Genomic DNA, 16,837 nt, shown 5'->3' with positions numbered 1-16,837 from the left:
GTAATTTCAAAATCATAATAAAACAAAAGGTGGGTGGGAAACATTTTAAGTCCAGCTGTGTAACATGAACACAATAAACCTGTATTCCCTTGTATCGAGATGCATTTTTCCGCCTTCAAACGCAGAAACATAAATCAAATTTGAACTGTGAAATGATTTATGTCTTTAAAGTAATTGGATTTTTTTTAATGAAATCATCCGTTTGATCGTCTCATTTTTTAAGGGAATTCTCTAAAGAATGGTGTTATTTTGATAACTCATGTTCGAATGATATTATTAAGCGATGTAAAAAATTATCCTTTAAATTATCAAATGGAATTTAACTAATTTAGTAAAAATATGACTAGAAACATATAAATACTTATTTCATTTTCTTCACAGCATTTTTAATTAGGAGAAAAGTCATAATTGTTGATTATTTGTAACTGTTACACTAAAATTTTTTATAAACTGTTCATAATGTTTTTGGATATTATTTGATCGATGCTGTACCCTTGATCTGAACACTCGTAGCACATCACTCTTCTTAACAATTTGTTGATTCACCGATCTTATCATCTTCGGTAAGTTTATCACGTTTCAAATATCTTCTGTCACTGATGAAAAGCTTGAACGTTTTCATCAGTATTTATCCAAGCGTTAAATTCCTCACAATTCGTATTAGTTGGTGACGTTATTTTTAATTCTTGAACCTTCCTCTATTTTATCATTTATTAAAAGGTTGTTACTTAAAACGGTTCTTTATTTTCTCTTCTAAGACGCGGTTCGAAGACATGTTCGACAAATGCAGAGCATCAAAAAGGCTAGTTTTCCTTGCACTTAAGTCTCTATCATCCGTATTATGGAGAATTCTAACCTAATTTTACGTCAATAATGATCTTCCGTCACTGTAATAATCCCTTGATCATATGGCTGAATTATGACTGTAGTATTTGCTGGCAAATGCACAACTTCAGTATGTTTAAGAGGGACATTTACGTTATGCCCTGTGCAGTTGTCGGTATTTTCTTTAGTTCGTCATCCAATTTCCAAAACCATTCATTAAGAATTACTGACTTCATCCGCAGCTTTGGATTATACTTGCAGTCCATTGGTTTACTGTTTACTCAATGATAATTTTTTTTTTTTTTTTTCATTTTTCGATTGCTAATAGCGTTCCTTTCATACTTCATATACCTACGCAGCATAAAGAGGTTACATGATCATGCGCTATTTTAAATCCTTCCGAAATTTCAGTTTTAAATAACTATGTAAAAGCAACGCATGATAGTATAGACTTTTTTCAGCGGCGTTATAAATGCTTTCAAGTGAGTAGCACTTCGTAGCCAATTTAGGTTATTCATTTAACAATGTGTCTGCAGGAAATAAATCAGCATCTTTTCCTTCGCCATGAATGCTTCAGTAAACACTGTTTTCTCTTTTCTTCCATCGGCTACGCCAGCCACCTGTCACTATAAAATCTGTCTTTTCCTATTTTTAGCGTTAATTCTACAGATCTCTGCCATATCTTTTTGACAAACATAACCAGATCTTCAATATTTAAGAAACACTGTGATCTTTCCACTAGAGACATCAGTTTCATGTTTTCATTTCCATTTTGCTTTGATTGACACATTTTTGGGAGTTGGTCTAACAAGCCCACTTTATTCCTCACATTCAGATCATTACACCTTTTGCTAGACTACGTAATAAAATCACTAAACAGAATAAATTAATGAGCGATGAACAGATTATTCGTAAAAGTATACAGCTCAAAACAAGCGAAGAAATATTTTGGCGCGATAAAGCAAGATAATTTAGAATTCTACTGCGATAAACAGTTTTAATGTAGTTGGTCGTGACTCCTTTGAGCATGCCTTAAATCAAAATCAAACTCCTTAGTGACTTAATCTGTTATTTTTCAAGCATGTCTATCATTTGGCTAATTCTTTTCTCTATTTCGACCTTATTTGGCGACGTTCCTTCAGTTTAAAATACTTATTCTATAATATTTTGGTAACATTTATCGACTTCTTGATCACAATGACTAATGTATTCTCCATACTTTCTATACAAATGGGTAAGACTTCGGCATTTCGATAGCATAGCAGTATCCAAATGATAACATTAACCACATTGACATTAAGCTCCGCTTACTGTATCACTTTTAAAATTTGTTATAAAGACAGCTAAGACCTTTCAACAAAGAAGTGTAAGTCTAATTGTAAAATTTTCAATTTCGTTGTATTAATTATGAATCATAGCTAGCGAGGAAATTTTTATGCATATTTTTAAGGTCTGTAAACAGTAATTCTTTTCTTATTAGGCATCTAACGAGCTTTTAGAAATCTTAGAATATTAAATCATATTCAATTAAAAGTTTTAAATATAAATATATATTTAAAAGTTTTAAATATATTTAAATATATATATATATATATATAAAAGTTTTAAATATATATATTAATTAAAAGTTTTAAATATATATATAATATATATATTTTAAATATATGTATTAAAAGTTTTAAAAATATATATTCAATTAAAGTTTTAGTTAGAATGTCGATGAAGCATCTTAAATATTTTTAAAACACGCACATAAAAAAGAGGGGAAGTTGCATTAATGCTTTTTATAAAATATATGTGACACAAATTTATGTTCACTATTTTAAGGTCACAACGGCCTCAACTTTTAGTCAAAGATGATATATATATATATATATATATATATATATATATGCAGTCTTAATTCTAAATCATGAAGCTTAAAAAGTTAGCATTTTAAAAATTTCTGATTTTATTTATCTGCTTATAATTTTTTTGAAGAATTTCTATATTTTATTTATCTGTTTGCAAGTGTATACAGTAACAACATAAAAATTATTTGCTGAACTGAACATTGATTTTTTTTCGTGTGCGTTAAGACGATGGAAGTACTGTTATAACGTAACACCGTTTTGTACCACAGTGGTCATTTTTTTCATTTTCGAAGATTAGATTGAATTATTTCGATTACGGAAAAGCTGGCTGTCTAAGTGGAGGGGATATTTTCGTAGAGAAGACGCTTTAACGGAAATATGAGCGAGTTTTTAAGGGAAACTGGCTCGCTTTCATGTTACACACGAAGAAAAATCGCGAAAATTCCCATACAGCCAGCTCATTCGCTAGGATTTGAAACCAGATCGAATCACCAATGTTCAGCGATTTTACGGACATTCCAGAATCAGTTAGATTGTGACCTAAAATTCAAAATGGAATCCAAGCCTGTGTGAAGTCTTGTATCTTAATTAGGATTCATACACATTGCGCGTAACCAGGGTGGGGGACTTCCGAGCACCATCCTCTTTGTCGTCAACTAAGAACTTCAAATTGAATAAAGTTGCAAAATTTTTTTTATTAGGAACTGATTTCGTATATGATATAAATTTGACTGATTGACAGTTGTTTGATATAAAACTCAACCGCTCTATCCTTTGTAATAAACAGCCAAATGCCCGAAATGGAATCTTTAAGATGCAGAAAAAGAAAATGTCCTACCCTTCCAGGAAATTGGACCTAGGCAAAAGGAGGGCCTTCCTTAGTCATCTGACTCTAAAAATCATAAAAATTTATTGTCATTTTTATAGTTCCTAAGAAGTGTCAGCATTCGATACTTTTCACCCTGCTGCTTTGAAAAGAAAATTTAACTTCAAGAAATTTAGGTGGATGATCTGACTCTCAGTAATAATAATGATATTTCCAAAAGTGAGAGTGAGATTGTAATGTGATAATTTTCAGATAATTATTTTCTGTTGCTTTAAATCATGTTTCGATTTCAGATTTATCAATTAATATAGAAAGAAAAAAGTTACGCTTCATTTAAGCAAACAATGAAAGTTATAGTTTTTTAAATCACTAATTACTATTTCCTTTTCATATTTTTGTTTGCAGTAAACTTTAGTTATGTTATTTTAGTATCGTAATAAATTATTTTTTAAATTTCTTTTTTAAATATTTAAAATATTTATCTTTGTCACATTTTTGATAAATGCAGTTCTTTTAAAACTCAGAAATTTATTCAGTCATTTTTAATGCCGTATTTTTTTTTTTTTTTAAATTTAAAGGGTTATAACGTAACATCTTCATTCAGGCCGCCCAGACGATATAATAGTTAGGGGAGCCTACTGCGGTACCGAAGGGTTCGGATTCGAATCCCGGAGAAGGCATGGATGTTTGTAAATGTAAAGTGTCTGTGTGTCATGGGGGCACTCAAAATGTGCGGCGAGCCGAAAGTTCTCTCGAGAGGTTGATGGTAGGGAAAGAGGGGGTGGGAGACCCTCTGACCCGTCCCCCCGGGATGTTGTCCATCAAAATTGAGGTGGAACTGAGTGATGTCTTGCTGTCACCTGTATGGTGCTCAAGGCTCTAGCCAATTTCGTGGGTTTGTTCTGATGTTACTGTCAGACAAGTGAGATAAGTCACAACAACAACTTCATTCAGATTCACCTAAATTTCTTTTAATGTTTTCTTCTGTGAAATTGCTGCACATTTGAATTTCAATCTCTGATTTAGTTAGAAAAGTCTTTGAAAGGACATTAATGTATAATAAAATCTAATATAATAATCTCTAACTTTGTGCTTTTAATGTCAATGCGGTTTCTTTTTTTTAAAGAAAAAGTTTGAAATTTTCTATTTAAGGTTATAGGCTTAATGTTATTGTGACCTGTGAGGAACGTAATAAGTTCATACGAAATATCCTTCAGATTCATTTCAGTCCAGATAACATTTTAAAACTGAGTGCTGTTCCTAGTATTAAAAAAATAACACTGAAATTAGGAAAATAATACGCATGTATAAATATCCTGCTTTGAAATGAATATGTTGATTATAACAGTCCTTCAAAGATAATTAATTTTTACTACTCACTGAAAATATCTAAGACATAGGGAATAATAAATTTAAAGGACCACATGAGTTTTAACATTAACAAAATTTAATTTTAGATTAGCATTAATTTAAGGAAAATTGTCTGTGCTTTCCCGGGCAATATGGTAAAAATCTCTTTTCTTTGAAGTATCACAAACCAACCGTTTTTGTAAAATGTTTCTAATTTAATTACAACCTCAAATTAGCTGTAATATGTATGTGGCTAGTGAAGAGAAATAACTTTTTATATGAAGTTTTTTATTTATTTAGTTATTTCTTATTTTAATGAATTGATTTATTTTTTTATTTTACTTAATTGATTTATTTAGTTATTTATTGAATCTCATATCGACTTAAGAATACTTGAATTAGCAAAGTTCTTCAAAGAAAATGGAACAAAATTAGTATTATGTAAATGCTATAATCTACAGACAGTTTTTCCAACATAAAATTTACTGTAAAAATTAAAACTGGGATAAAGTAGTGAAAATTATGCTTCAAAAATGTAATTTCTCAAAAATCATTCATATAATAACGATAAACAGCATAATTTGCTTAACTCACTCATCGGTATGATCTACATTTAATACAAATGCGAGGAAGGGTTAATGGTTAGAATCAGACTGCACTTAGAACATATACAAAGGAGCTGTGAACTAACTATTAAGGAAACAATTGAAAATTCTCAACGCATCTTCACGGAGCTTTCCATGGGTATTACAGCGAACTAAATGTTTATAAATTACTCATTCATTGAATATCTTGTAAGGCACTCTTGGGTTACTCATTAATAAGAAGTAAATATTTGGTAGCTAATGTTCAGAATATTTTACTGTTATCTGCATGCTTAGAACTTCGTTGATGATCGAAACTAAACTAAACATTTTCATTTGGAAAGTGGGATCATTATCCATAAGATTATGAAAGAATGATCTCCTAGAAAATAATGCATAAACTTCGAAGATTTACTTTCTCGTGCAGTAAAACAATAATTCTGATCTAGATGTGAGGATGTATATAAAACAGTTCAGTTACAAAATATGTTACTTCATAATCACGACAATTCCGCTCTAAATATTCACCATAGGATACTGAAGAAATGTTTGCCAAGTTGTGCTCGTAACCCAAAGCTGACATTCACTAAAAAATACCAGTAATGATAATAATACGAAGAAAAATGAAAAAACTGTATTTTCAGTTTTAAACAATAAATTATTGTAACCAAAGAAATAAGATTAAAAAACCGACATTTTCCTGAGCTTGTTTTAGTGTAGCTCTGTTGCTTAAATTAATGAGATATGAGCTTGTTTGGGAAAATTTCTTTCGATCTGAAACAAATTATGATAGCTTTTTAATCCAAGCTATACTCCTGTTTAATAGATTGAAGGAATTCAATATCACTGAATTTTCTTCTTTACACAGTATTTTTGCGCATTTTTCATTTTTTGCGCTTTTATGAATATATTTTTTTCGTGTAATAAAATTATTATTATACTCGTATATTGCTTTCTTTTAACAATATAGCTTAAGTATAGGTCCATAGCTTATTATGTCTCACGTTTTGATGGCTATCAAATCTACACTTTTTTTCCAACGATCGATATTTTGCTAGATAAACATCTGTCGGGAATGGTAAACCCATCGATCATTTAGCCGTCTCATCACCGAAAATGTTGTCTAAGATGTACCACAAGGAATGACCGATGTTACATCCACGAGAAGCTCCTAAGGACAACACTCAAGGGAAAGGGCATTGTGAATTGAATTGTCTTACTTAACTTTGATGGTGTTTTACATGTTCTCCAAAATTAATGCAAATTAATGAAATTAATGCAAATAAAATAATTCAGTCAATTAAAACAGGTGATTATTTTTTAGAATTAGATTCGCTTCATATGCAAAATACTTTATCTAAAAGATCCATTTTTATTATTCTCTGGCATTGTGGACATAATTTCATTTTTACGGGTATTCCTGAAGTGAAATAAAATTCACGGGAGATGTTAGAAATCATTCATTTATCGTTGAATTAAAACTGAATCTGCTAAATTCAAATAGTTATGCATCTTTTTATTGAATATTAATATACCATGGAACTAATGAAGGAAAAATTGGATGAATATAGTTATTTATATTCTTAAAATGTATAAAGCCTTTGGAAAAGTTTAAATATCTTAAAAAATAAAGGGAAGAAATGAAATCATAGTTATGATGGTAAAATTGCAACGGGGGGCGAAGTCATCGTGATACATTTTTAAAATGAGCTATAACACTTTTCAAGCTCTCATTAGTCATGTGACATCAAGTATTTCAAATGATAATGTAATTTCAATGTTTGATTTGAATTGAAAGTAACAGGGAGTTTTTTAATTGCAGCCAAGAACTTAAAATGAGCATCTTTACTCTGGTTGCCCTTTCGTTTCACAATGCACAAAATTTTATAGAAAAGCTTTCTTCGCCATTCACAGGGTAAAGTGTTCAAGTAAAATTAATGCTTCTCACCGTTCTGATATTACAAGACTTTTGTTTCATAACCAAGATGTGGGCCAAAGCCTGAAACAGATGAAACCATAAGAAATATATCAATGTTAGACCAAGCGTACAAAACCTTTAAAAAGTAATCTTTAAGTCATTGCGGAATGAGATCACTTAAATTCTAATCCAGTCAATCTAAAAGTCATCCTGAATGATTGATAGTAGTTGTAGAGGAGTACGAAATTGCATCTCCAAAGGTTCTTTCGGTCAAACATGGGAACTTTGGCGTATAGCCCCTCATGTGTTGTGCTATATTTGAATATTGTAATATTAATTTATAACCTTTCAAATCTCTTCTTTTCAATTCAAACAAATCATCGTAAATTTTAATTCAAACAATAGCCTTATTTAATAGATTGAGAAGATCATTTCTACTAAAATTTCTTCTGGAAAATTTTTGCAAATTTTTTGCACAAATTTGTGCAAAATCTGCACAAATTTTTTGCGCTTATTTACACATCTCTAAAGTGGGACCTATATATTTTTTACAAATTATCGCTGTAGTCACGCTTATGGTTTGGCGACAGTTTAAGATAATATCACTTTCATCGAGCAGCATCAAATTTCGCTCCCCTCCCCCGTCTAACACCTTTCTAGAGAAACATCGTACTACACGGATCATTTTTTAATACTGCCTGTCTGAATCAGGAAACTAAGTCTTAACCGCAACATAATTTTTAATTATCATGGTTTGGATACTACGGAAATTTGGACAGTAATGGATCAGATTTTAATGTATGCATGAAGTTTCGACTAATATAGTTTAATAAAGTGAATATCGAATAGTTTGTATCTTGAAAACTTATGGAAACACTACAAAACGAAAACAATGCTAAAAAGCCGACTTATTAATTTAATAACTTGTTCTTCAAATTTAATATTATAACTTCATGCCAAGGAAACGCAGGATCCCAATTTTAAACAAAGACAGTTATTACAACTATTGACCGTCCGAAGTAGGAAGTTTGTGGGATATTTCGAAACTGAAACATGAAATGTATGCAATGAAATAAAAGAAATTAATAACTCGAAAAGCTATTAATTAAAATAATGAGCTCAAAAATAATGAGCTTAAAGGTTTACATTTTAAAAAATTTTCTTCGCCTTTTCTTCAGTATTTTTAATTAAATATTTATCTACCATATATTTTCAAAGTAGATAGTGCAAACGAAAATTGTATGTTAGTATATTTATAAAATGTGCTTGTTTAGGCCAGTAGTAGAACTTCATTTACTAAAAAAAAGGATACCCTCAGAATGAAGAAAATACACTTATATAAAAAGAGGTTAATATCTTATTGTTATCAATGTAATAAATACCGGGTGATCAAAATGTCAGTATAAATTTGAAAACTTAATAAATCACGGAATAATTTAGATAGAGAGGTAAAAATTGACACGCATACTTAGAATGACATGGGGTTTTATTAGAACCAAAAAAAAAAAAAAAAAGTTTAAAAAAATGCCCACTATTATCGGGCCTTTTTTCTTCGAGGAAATGCGTGATTCTGGTTTTGTAACTGCTACCGTGACGGGTGAGAGGTACGCCGATATGTTACAGAATCGCATCGTCCCCAGGCTGGCTGATAAACACCTGCTGTAACGTACGATTTTTATGCAGGATGGCGCTCCACCCCATATTGCTAGACGCGTGAAAGATCTCTTGCGCGCGTCGTTTGGTGATGATCGTGTGCTCAGCCGCCACTTTCGTCATGCTTGGCCTCCCAGGTCCTCAGACCTCAGTCCGTGCGATTATTGGCTTTGGGGTTACCTGAAGTCGCAAGTGTATCGTGATCGACCGACATCTCTAGGGATGCTGAAAGACAACATCCGACGCCAATGCCTCACCATAACTCCGGACATGCTTTACAGTGCTGTTCACAACATTATTCCTCGACTACAGCTATTGTTGAGGAATGATGGTGAACATATTGAGCATTTCCTGTAAAGAACATCATCTTTGCTTTGTCTTAATTTGTTATGCTAATTATTGCTTTTCTGATCAGATTATTGCTTTTCTTATAAAACCCCATGTCATTCTAAGTATGTGTGTCAATTTTTACCTCTGTATCTACATTATTCCGTGATTTATTAAGTTTTCAAATTTATACTGACTTTTTGATCACCCGGTATATAAAATCAAATAATTTTTTATTTTTTACAAAAGTTTGAATCTGAATGTAGTTTATTCCCCTTGGCACGTATTTAAGTAATTTAAAACTGCGAAAAATTAGCTTCTTTTGGAAAATTTCGTTTCAACATATAGACTCCCCCCTGCTCTTGAAGCTGGCTACGTCTCCGTGGTCCCCCAAAAAGGAAAGTGTTTGCACTTTCATGATCGTATTTTCGATTGATGATATTTTTTACTTTATCTGTGTTTTGTCGTATTCCGTCATTCTGTACTTTATCTGGGCTCTGTCGTAGGTATGTATTACGCATTTAAAAATGATAATATGAGGATTTACTCATACTTTTAAAGCGTAATGTATAATACTAAACTAAATTTACATCAATTCTTAGAAATTAACGAAATTTCATTTCTGTCCGTATTTTAAAGAAATGTGAAGTGAAAGCAGCAAAAACTTGGAAAGCATTTATGTGTAATTTGTTAACCGTCCCAACATCCCAACAGTTCTGATTCCTTTTGCACTCCTCGTTGAAATAACTGAGTGACGACTAGGCCGTAATGAAATGCTCAATCAAGACATTTCTGGTGGAATCCTTCAAGGGGATGAAATCTTTGAACAATGGGACGATTACATCAAGAAGGGGGCTTGAAACTTCAACGCCTGTGATTGATAAGTGATGACACCTACCGCAATCATTTCGAGAACTGACGATTTGAGGATGTCTTCAAGCCGGATCTCACGAAACTGAGAGACTAACTAATGTAGGCTGACATTAGGTGAATGCTATTACAACTATTCTACAAAATAATAAAATGAAAGGAATAAGTTCCTATCAAAATGCGAGTGAAAGCAATCATGAATATTCGTAACATTCTTTATTAATTGCAAAATACTTAACGTAACTTTTAATCAATGGTGTTGCAAGGAAGTATCACAATGAATTTCATTTACATGTTAGCTGGAAGGAAATGGATTATTACTTTTCGTATTAAATAAGTGAAAAAAGCATTTTTTATGAACTTTTAAAATTCTGCTACATTATGTTTCTTAGTTCAGAAGAATATTGAGAAAGAAAACTCTTTTCACAGTGAAATTTACTGATTTTTGCTTATTCAACGAATAGTTTTAAAATTAAATACTCAAAAAAGTCCATGCATAAAGTCTGTCCATGTTTGCAAATTTAACATTTACATTAGACATTTATATACAAAAAATGTCTTCATTTGCTGTTATTTTGTACACAATTATACAATTTATTTTAAATTGTTCTGTTTGGAAATTTTATAATGGGTTTTCTACATGACACCTGCCAAGTTACAAAGCTTTTCTACAGCATTTACTTGATATTATTCAGAAAAGTAATTTTCACAAAAGAGCACACCATAGAATTAAACGCTAAGAAAGCCAATAATATGTCATTTGATTATTTTGAAACAGGAGACATGAAAAATGAGGAGTGCTCTCACCGAAGTGGACTCGAACCTGGACCTCTCGAATACGTGCTGAGTGTGCTACCAGTTACACCATAAATACATGCTGGAAGGCGGGAGAAAATCAAGAGAGACTGGCGCAATGAAAGTGAATTTGCAGTATTATAGTTTCGAAGGTTAAATGGAATCTTTTTCAGCTACCTTCCAAACTACAGTACAGCAAATTTACTCATAAAACCTGCTGTTTATGATTGGTTTCATTGGCACTTAACTTTTTAATTTTCTTCTGCACATCTTAATACTGCATGCTAATATTTGATATAGGCTAAGAACGACTCGTTTGCGTATTCCAAGCTGGATAAACGTGGGAACAATTTCATTGCAATGAGTTAATGTTGAATAATGCCTCTGCTTTGGGTAGGGAGCAGGTTTAAACTGAGAGGAAATGAGTCATTGTTATTTAGCACTTGGCTTTCTCATTTAATTTTCTACCTATATTCTATTGTGTTGTATTAATTCATTTAATTTTTTTTTTGCAATGCAGTATAGAAGGATATTAACCCTATCTAATTTTAGCTTATAAAGCGCATTAGATTATAATTTTTTTAATGTAATGTTTTTTTTTTAATTTTAATTAAATGACTTCATCTCCATATTTTACCATTTTATGAAGTTTGGTGTATTGAGAATACGGCAAAGCACACTAGGGCTATCTGCATGAGGGTTGCCTTCGTGGAGTACTTTCTAAGGGAAACTGGCTCGTATACACGTTACACATGGGGAAAACCAGGAAAACGCCCATGCAGCCAGCCCGTTCACGGAATTCGAACCTCTGACCGAACTACCAGTGTTCAACGATTTTACCGCTGGGCCGCTGGTGGTCCTTACCTTTTTATGAAAGTACCGTTTAGTATGTATTAGCATTTCTTTCAGCAACTCTCTCTTTTCCTCTCGGATAACGTGGAAAAATTCTGTATTTTTGCTCTTATGTGAAAACAAATGAAACGATGAATGACTCTCCAAAAACAAGTGTTTATTATCTCTGCATTCCATCAACTGAAAACAAACATGTATGGGCAAATAACATGTATTGCAACACGTACGCGCTCAGACGTATCCAGAAATGTACTGATCCAATCTAATCCAACTCCAATCGACTGAATAACTAGATATCATCGTGCTATAACTAAGAGCAGTAAAACGAAATGTCATAAACTTGAAAAATGCATAATTTGCATATTTTTGCAATATATTGGTACATCAGCGAACAAAAGTAGAATCACTGGCAGGGCTTAAACAGGCTGATAAGCACCATCTCCAAGTGAACCAGCTACTGTGCCGGTGGAGTAAAGTAAAGTAAAGTTGTTTATTTTGCAATGCGAGCAATTCTGGGAAAACACATATTCGTTTTCATATTCTCTATGCCGAACTTCCCCTCCCTTGTTGGTTATCTCTATAGCATTTTGTACACCGTCTTAGAATTCCTTTGAGCGAAAGGTTTTACTATTATTATTTATAAAATAATTCTTTCAGTAAAGATTTTACTGTTAAAAATAATTTCCATTTCAATAATAAAATAAATAAATAGTAAATAAAGGCAGTACGAAACACTCTGTTTTAAATAAAATTGAACAATGAAATTTTATTTCATATGTCTAGACACGCAATCCATTTCGATTTCAATTAAAATAAAATATTGAAATTAAAATTAGACACATATGAGTAAACTAAAAATAAGTTTAATTTTATTTTACCTGAATGAACAAGCGAGCCGGAGTGTAACTGTAGTTTCAGGGATCTGTAGCAGATTGGTGTTCTATACGCCTTGTATATAAGTTGTCACTTGTTAAATATCACTTTTCAGTAATCGCTAAAAGGAATTTATTACAGTGCCATCATAATCAGAGAAATTGAATTATTAGAAATAATTAGAGAAAATAAAGTCTCTTTTGCCCTATTTTATGCTTAAACTGTTATAAATGTCTTAAAATTCTAATAACTACTTTTATAATATTTATGAAGTTTTATGACTGATTAATAGATACTATTATACAATGTTTCAATTTTATATTCAGTAACATTAGTATGAGCTTGATTTTTTATTACTCTTATCATAAGAAAGCTTCTTGCTCATCTCAGCACTATTTAACAGATTCTTTTCTTTACCCTTTGCAGTTTCTGCTTTTTATTACCCTTTCCATTGTTTTAAACGGTTTACTATTTTAAAATCGCTTTAAATAGTCAATGAAAGACTTTATATATTCTGTTTTTGATGCAAATGATTTATTAATTTATTACATAACAGAACGATGTGCCTGCTTTGCAAAAATTGATTTTACCCCAATGTAAGTTGAACTTTCAGTTAAAGGTCTAAGCTTGTAAAGCTCGAACCATAAAGTGCGTAAAAGAAGCTCATAAAAGTCAAATGCTTGCAGTATGGAATAAAAACTCCTGAATTAACCTGTTAAGCAAATTAGATGGAATCAATCTAAATTCTGATGATATTTTTATAAAGTCTATGTCTTTGGAGAAACATTCAGATAGATTGCTATGAGATACTAATTATACAAACTTAGTTAATCTTCAATAAACTGCCCTGTTTGCAAACGTCATCTGGCCAGAGTATCAAACAGCATCGGTGCCAGCAAACGTCATCTGGTCAGAGTGTCAAACAGCATCGATGCCATATTGTCATATTTCATTAATGAAGGGCAGTAAACTGGAGCTACAAATTAAAACGGAAGTGTTATTTATTGCAGTCATGTTTAAAATTCTCAAATATTTTAATACTAATTAATGGAATGGCAGTTTTTGGTGGCATTTCAGTGAAGGCAAGAAGACTGACATTTTTTGTCATTATTATTACTCTGCAGAACTGCCGATTTTCATCAGGTACACAGGGGTTACGTAAAGTATCAAATACTTTGCATCGGGCTGTTTATAACTGCTGTTATAGATAAAAAGAAAAGTAAAACTGCGTGCATAATCGCAGAAATCAACTCCCTTAGGATGTGGGTGTGTGAATGATTTTTCATGATACACTTCACCGCACTGAAAAGCTCCACCCAGATGCGTTTTCTTTTGTATACAGGGATAAAGTAGAAATTATGTGACTTGTAGCCATAGCCCTATTTCTTAATTGCGTTTTAGTCTGAATAATGTGCATACAAAATTATATTTTCCATTCTTGTGTAACTTGAATTGAAAAAAACATACTCATATTTTATTTTGAGTAGTTTAAAAAATATTCTTATTCTCGATTTTCTACTCTGGAGTTAAAAAATGTTTCCTGTGGATGTTAAATTTTTTGCAAAAGTCTCATAAATTTAAAAAAACTTTGAAATCTAATACCAAGATTTGCCATTTTTATTATGTATAATATCCAGAGAAAAATTTTAATTTATCATCTGAGATATTATTTAATGGTAAATTTGTATTATAGTGCTTATTGTATTTGAATGTCTAGGGATAAAGTGTTTTTCCATAATGTGATATTCTTACATCTAATTGATTCATCATCTATAAATATCTGTAAACAATACGCTCAGAAGTTATTCTAGCGCATTTCTATATCGTTAAATTACTTCTTATTATTAAGGGATACAATAATGCCCGATATAACTTTCTGTATGTAATACAGTTAACTGTAGAATCTAGAGATTGTTAACAGTCTTAATTGAGTTATTTTAAATCCTTGATAACTGAAGTGTATAAGTTACCAAAACATTGACAAGTGTTTCATATAAAGAGAATTCAAAAAACAATATCCCCTAAAGAAAAACTAAAGAAATTCTGATATGTAAAAATAGTAATTTGATAGTTCAGATTCAGTTTGACACAGTGAATAATTCTTCTTCTTCTTTTCTTTTTTTAAAAATTTAGTATTAATGTTATTTTCTGAACGTCTTCCTTATAATGTTCGATGGTAACTGCACACACCTCCATAAATGCCGCAAATTGTATGTCTTTTCTGCTTCGAATTGCAAATACGCTATCCGTTGCCATATTGCCTTTGGTCAGGTAATATATTAAACTGATTTCTACTCCAGGAACATGCGTGACAGACATTTTTATGTGTGTGAGGGGGGGATATTTATTCTGCCTTTTTTTCACCTTTCTGCCCTTTGTCTCATTGTCTTATAAAGTTCTGAAAATCTAGTTACTGGAATTTATTTAGTTTGCTGGTTTATATAATTTGCACAGTTTCGTGCTTGTTATTTTGTTAAAATTTTAAGATATTGAGTAAACAATGTTTGCTTTTCCTGTAAGAGGGTTTATTTTTTCACATCTTAACAGTAATTATGTGATCCTTAAAAATTAAGCAAAATTTTAATAAAATCTCTTAGAGTATAATTGTTTTATAAATAATTAAACTGCGTTGAATCATTCTAAATCTAGCACTTAGATAGTAAAATGTTTAATGTTAGTCTTATAATGAATTGGAACATAAAGCTAACATAAATACTTTTGAAAATATACGAGTAGTATAATGGAATATTATTTACTAAGATTTATTACAAAGCTTAGAACAAATTTCAATCGACTGCTACTTAGAATCATTTGCACAGTAAAATAAATAAATAAATAAATAAAAATTCGGGAAAATGTTAAGAAAAGACGTAAACTAAAGCCATACTGTAAGCACGCGAATTAAATTATTTCTATCACAAAATTTATACTACAATTATCGCTCTTATTTTTAAGAAGTTGAATCGTGTGCTTTCAACTCAGCAGCTCAACAAATGTAAAACTTTTAGTTTGTTAGAAAATTTGAATTAAATATTTTTAGGTAGAATGATGTATTTTCATTAGTTGTCGGTTTGTCGTTTTCTTCTTTCCTCCATTATTTATGGCACAGATATTTTTTTTTTTTTTTGGTAAACGATCTTTCAAAAGTTACCAACAAAGTTTATTTGTTTTTTTAATTTTTTATTAGATCTTCTTTAATTTAGCACTGGCAGTAAATTTTTAAATGTTGAATCTTTTTGCATATGAATCTTAAAGTGAAAATACATTGTCACTTTAATTAGGTAACTGGTTCTTGAGAAAGTTTATGGAGAACAGAATGTTGCCAATGTTTTATTTTAATAATTTTCAAAATTCAGACAGCGCACTAGGTCTTTCGAGAGGTGAATGTCGCAAGCTTTCTGTTATTATTTTGCGTAAGCTCATTGTTCAGTGGAAATCAGCATGCAATGCAACGAATATTTAACTCTGTTTTAATAAAGTTTACTGAAATAACCGAAAGAAGAAAAGGCAGCGCTCATTTAAGAGGCGAGATGTGAAAACGCTGTCGGATAGTGAGCATTACATTTAAATAGTACTACGTATTATATTAAATATGCATTTTGGAAAATGTGGAAGGATTCAAAGATAAATAATTTACTCGATGAAGAAATTTTTTTAAAACGCTTAACAGAAGAAAACTGAAGGATACTGAAGAAACTGACAGCGATGAAAATTTAATGACTTTTTCTTTTTTTTTTTTTTTTTTTTTTTTCATTACGATTCTTGATGTTAATTAAAAATTTCAAAGCGGTCAAGGCGTACTTAAAGTACAGTAAACAGATACCCAAGGTACACTTTAAATTTCCCAAGAAATTAAAACTGTCCTTAAAAGTGAATTACGAATTTTCTCAACAGAATAAAAAAAAGTGCTTAAAAGTGGAATCTCTGAAAAATAATGGCAACACAACAACTAATAGAAGGAAAAGTAAAAGACAACGAAATCGTTGTGATTGCATTAAGGAGAGAATATCGTCTCTTACTGCTAAAAGGAGAAAGAAGCAAAAACTTTTGGCAATAATAAAAAGGAAGGAACCTCTGTCTATAAATCTTAAATAGCGTAATAATTTATGAA

The sequence above is a fragment of the Stegodyphus dumicola genome, chromosome X1, assembly GCF_044657685.1.
Source record: "Stegodyphus dumicola isolate Sdum_Otavi_A_Nest chromosome X1, ASM4465768v1".
Lineage (NCBI taxonomy): Eukaryota > Metazoa > Arthropoda > Arachnida > Araneae > Eresidae > Stegodyphus > Stegodyphus dumicola.
Note: the sequence above shows the minus strand (reverse complement) of the source record.